This window comes from Paroedura picta, chromosome 9, assembly GCF_049243985.1.
Source record: "Paroedura picta isolate Pp20150507F chromosome 9, Ppicta_v3.0, whole genome shotgun sequence".
Taxonomy (NCBI): domain Eukaryota; kingdom Metazoa; phylum Chordata; class Lepidosauria; order Squamata; family Gekkonidae; genus Paroedura; species Paroedura picta.
In genome coordinates this window covers 44,732,796-44,738,099 of record NC_135377.1, presented here as the reverse complement: position 1 = coordinate 44,738,099, position 5,304 = coordinate 44,732,796, and the positions used below count along the sequence as shown (strand labels likewise).

The 5,304-nt window shown below is 41.1% G+C and overlaps 1 long non-coding RNA gene across 1 annotated transcript; it reads left to right on the top strand.

Annotated features, from left to right (window-relative positions):
- The first annotated feature begins 251 nt into the window (after positions 1 to 251).
- On the top strand, positions 252 to 4,866 carry LOC143844258 (uncharacterized). Its single transcript, XR_013233897.1, has 3 exons — positions 252 to 379; positions 3,990 to 4,058; positions 4,608 to 4,866. It is a non-coding gene; the product is annotated as an uncharacterized LOC143844258 (long non-coding RNA).
- The last annotated feature ends 438 nt before the right edge of the window (positions 4,867 to 5,304 follow it).

The following is a 5,304-nucleotide window of genomic DNA, read 5'->3' as shown; positions in this document are numbered from 1 at the left end:
TGTCAGTGAGAGAAAGAAAAATGGAGTTCTGGGAGAAGATGCGCTGGGTGCAGGAAGAAGCTGCCGCCACCGCAGCAGCAGCAGCAGCAGCAGCAGCAGCAGCAGCGAAAGAGAACCAGGGATGGATACGGCAGCAGGGAATTATCTGATGGGCTTTAATGGCCATCCGTTGAATCTTAACAATTCCCATATATTCACTTCATCAACCATTCAGACTAGTAAACAACAAAGCTGGGCTTTGAACTTCCTCTTTTGCATTTATGTAGGGCACTCTTGTGTGCTGCCTCACCAGGGCACAATCCTTTGGTGATCACCACATCCTCAAATGGTCACTGATGAGATGCAGGGATAATGGGTTACAAAGACAGACATTAATAAGGTAAGATAAGAGAGGGGAGGTTTATTAATTTTTCAAGTAAAGTTAGGATGCCCAAGGGCACAGTAAAGCTGCAAAGAATCTAGCGAGGGATGAGGGAGGCCTGGCTGATTAATGCAAGTCAGCTGTCCTCAGAGGGTGATAGCAATAATGATGAGATTATGGAAGAACCTGCTGAAGACAAATGAGATGCATGTGGAATAAAAACTAAGTGTCCTAGATACTCTTTTGGAGTGCATGATGGATTTTATTAAGGAGGAACTGCGGTATAAATGAGGGCTGCTGAGAATCAGAAGCAGAATACTTCACTTTGCTTTGCCTCCATCTCCAGTCTAGTTTGGCACTTGTAGGCTACTTTCCCCCCAACAGATGCTTTAACCTCTCCCTCCCCAGAGATATCTTTATTTTTGTTACCCCCTCCCCCCAAAATTTATACTTCTTGTTTTCCTAAGAAAGGATTTTAGAACTAAACCCAACAATCCCCTTGGTTGTTTATATCTGACGGCATCGTTTAGATTTTCTCAATTCTAGCTTTTCCGAAACTGTGTAGCTTCCCACAGCATCACATAGACAAGTCCTAGTGGATGGAGCACATTTTTCTTTCCCAATCTTTAAAGCAATTATCTTTATAAGTTAAAATATTAAAAGTAGGAGAGTGTCCAGAAATATATATCTGGGCCTTGATAGATTTTATGGGGGCCTACATCTTCCCTACACATTTCTCTGCTAATGTTTACCAAAAGATATGATATGACAACATAGCATTCATTGTTTTCCTGCCCAGTAAATTAGTTATGTGCTATGTTTTGCTTATTAGATATTTAATTTAATTTTCCATTTTGTATTCCGCCCTTCCCTTCATGGTTTAGTAGATTAACTCTGCATGTGCGTGTAGACCAACGTAGGAGAGGCAATCAGCAGTTACCATACATCCAGTTTACCATTTGGTTAAGATCCAAAACATCGTATTGGCATTTCTGGCCACCATCTTGTTTCTCATTTCTTCTTATGCAGTTTCTTCCCTTTCATTCTCAGCTCATTTGCAATGTAGTTTATTCATTGTTATATCGTACCATCAAATGATTAGTGACATGACTGAAATTCTAGGTCTACACATGCATCGCCCAGTGGATATATTTCTTAAGACTTAATTTGAATTTAGAGTCTACTTTATGGGGCTGGCAGAATGGTGTCAACCTAGTATGAGAACAAATTGTGGGGGTGATGGTATATAAATATATAGATACATTTAATTAAATTTCTTTCTTTCTTTCTTTCTTTCTTTCTTTCTTTCTTTCTTTCTTTCTTTCTTTCTTTCTTTCTTTCTTTCTTTCTTTCTTTCTTTCTTTCTTTCTTGCACGGAGAAAGGAAGAGCCTCTGATTGACCCTTAGTGGGAACAGCTCTCCCAGTGATGGACAATTGGAGAACTACTGGTGCTTCCTGGACGTACACCAGCTCCTCTGAGTGGCCCTGGAAGGGGTGGGGTGGGGAGGACCAGCATGTCATTGGAAGTACTCTGTATATTTTATGTGGTATGATGATGATGGTGGAGGGTGGGGAGCAATACCATGTCTTTTTCTTTCAGTAAACTAATGGCCTTTTTCAGGCCCCATCAAAACTTCTGAGAGTTTTTATCTGTGCAGTTCCATCATCTTCACAGCACCTGTTCATTGTTCCACTCTCATATAAAGTTTGCAAGAGAGCATAGTGATAATGATGAAGACCAAAGGGCAGCGTAGTGCTGAATGGGACAGGTGTTAGAAGATTTCAATGTGACATTTTGTGAAGTTCCATTCATTTTATTAATGAAGTCTACATTGTACATAACAATTCTGATAGTCTTTTCCTACCCACTTCAGTGACCATTTTATAGCACATCTTGTCTCTATGGTAATGCCCCAGCTGGGATCTCACTATTATTGCTCTGAAAGATGTTAGGAAGCTGAGTTATGCGGTAGCCTTAGTAGGACAGCATGTCTTTTGTAGTGGGCAAAGTGCTGGGAAAATGAACTTCCCAAAACTGGGACGAAAGAAGGAGATGCAGAATATGAACTAGGCACCTGCAAACAGTACTAAATTGTTCAATTACACACACACACACACACACACTGGTCCAAGAGGTAGAAGGAGCAGCAGCATACCAGCAGCAGCATGACAATGCCGTATATTGATTTTTCATATCTTGTGTCTACTTAGTTCTGTAACTTACTTATGTTTACAGGAAATCAAAGAATTATAGCAGTGGCTGCCCACATGTCTGCCAAGTCAGCATTTCTATAAGAAATTCTATTTTTGATATATTTATGTCATAGCATTTCATTCCAGGAATTAACTTGGCATATAAATATTTTGCTGTATTTTATAGTCAGGTTAAATTAAATAGATCGATCTGACTCCTGAGTACAGTTTTCAAATACAGAGATGTATTGATTTTTTAGGCATCTATTTTATTCCATAATTTGTCTAGTAATAATTTCATACACTCTTCCGATGATTGTTAGTTTAGAATGGCTAAAATGTCAGCATGTGAAATGCAAGCATTTTTCAGAAAAGTTTTTTTCCCCTGCATATGGAATCATAAAATATGGTGTCAAAATGAGTTAACCAGATATTACTATTATATACACACAGAGCTGCAGGACCACATTTTTAGTTGCTAGTGTTATGCCTATGTTTTATCAGTAATTATTTCATGATGCATTTCTCCAATTACTTTAGATTTTATTCATGAACATGGCTGACATCTTTGGAAATGCAACCCATCTACAAAAAGCTTTTTTCCAATGCATATTTTAAACACATAATTACCTGATAGGCTAACATCTCTGCATTATTAAAATGATCTAAATACATATTTATGCAACAGACAATAATGGCTTCATTTTAAGAACTACCCTTCTCTGTCTTTTTTTTTTTTTAAATGACAGTCACTGTCATATCACATCAGCCTCCATAAACCTCATTTCTGAGCTACATGGAGAGATAGCTCTCAGGTTCTGGGAATTTATTTTGTGCGGTACTGAATCAAATATTATTGTCATTTACTTCTGCATAGGCAGATTTTAAACCTTTTGAAAAATAGAAAAAAATATTAACTGGAAACAAAACAAAATGTGAAAGGGAAAGAAAACCACCCTGAACCAAAATAGCAGTCTTGAAATGTTGTGTGAGTACCCTGCCTCTGATTCCCTACAGCAGATGTTTTGGGTATTGAAATTCCCATCAGAACAGCTGCAGAAATGTAGAATCACATCTGGGTTTGTGACACGGCTGCATCATTACCCACTGACAGCAAAACAGCCAGATGCCTCCAATTCATTTTAGGGACTGAGTTTAAAGTTTGGGCTTCTGAATATACTTGCTTTACAATCAGCTACTTGCCATTTGCTGAAAGAGTTCACGAAGAGATCATGGGGTTGATGATTTCAAATGGCGGATGTCTGTGGTTTGAGTAGTCCAAGAGTAGTGAAAGAGCACCTTTCCCCAAGCCAGGCAGCCTGTGTTAGTGCTATGTTGTTGTGAATAGGCATTGGCAAGAAGGTAAAAAGGAGCTATGGAAAAAGGAAACAGTAGTGGCAGAGCAGTACTCACAGTCCACTTTTGTTCTCTCAGAAGTGCCCTGATCCCCAAACGCAAGAGCAGTGAGTGACTTATATCACAACTTCTTCACAAGATTATCTAGTGAGTATGAACATCTTATGTCCATGTGTCCAACATATGTTATGTTCCTGTCTATTGTGCCTCAACTTTGATTTTAAAGTTCTGTTTGGATTTAGTGTGTATCATGAAACATCTTGGATCATGATCACATGGATTTAATATGGCAGTACCTATTTATGAGACTGAAATGCCTCGTTTTGCTTGCTGACAACATGTTTGGAGTCACTCTGTTGACTTGTTTCTGCTGTTCAGTAGATCTCTGCTTAACTGTAGCAAGACATAGACCATGACCAGAGAAAACTATAATTGGACTAAGAACCTTGAGAAGAAAACTAGCTTGCAGTCTGATGGGGGTATAAAAAACCCAGCGGCTCCACCTCTTCTTCTCTACTTATCCCTTCATTTATTATGTCATGCATCCCAGTCACATTTTAGTGAATGAGAACTGGGAACAGTGTGACAATCTAATGGTGATTTTCCCTGGCATGCCTTCCATTGGACATTTGAATTTAAAAAATCCAATTCACTAATTCCAAAAACAACAATTTATTTTTCTGTTATCATTTGCAGCTTGCACAGATGGATGAAGCCAATGCATTGAGCTTTGGTGAAGGACAGTTTCACTGAAGTCCAGAAAGCTTGGTCTGTTTAGCTTGGAGAGGAGATGACTGAGAGGGGATCTGATAACCATCTTCAAATATTTAAAAGGCTGCTACTGTGCCGTTGCGGCAGAGTACGATGCCCTGCTGTTCCCCGTGTATGCATGGGGACGGGGCATGCTGGGCTGCCTTGGCATTACACCAGTGCCAGGAGGGCTGGATCGCTGCCAGCCAAGGTAAGCGAAGCGATGGGGGGGGAGCTGGGGAGGAGCTGGGAGGAGTGGGGGGGGGCAGGCCCCCTCCACATGCACTGCTGGGGGCAGGGGGTTGCCCCTGCCAGCTCAGCAGCTCCATGGAGCCAGCAAGGGCGTGTGGTGTTCCTGAAGGGATACCACAGGTTGGGGCTGGGCGGGCCAAAAGACCCGGCGCTGGCGATTATGCACAGCACCGGCCTGCCTCAGCCCCTGCTGGCCCCCGGTGTACCCAGGAAACTGTGGGCCTTTTCGCACGGGGATCTTTGTTGCAAATTGTTTGCGGAATGAAAAATCGCCATTTAAAATAGTGGAATTCGTCGTTATGCATACCTGCCTTTGTAGTGGAATCAGTTGCGTTTTTTAGCGTTTCCCACAGGCTTCCGGTCTCGGCAGAAATCGCTAGAAAGGAAGCGC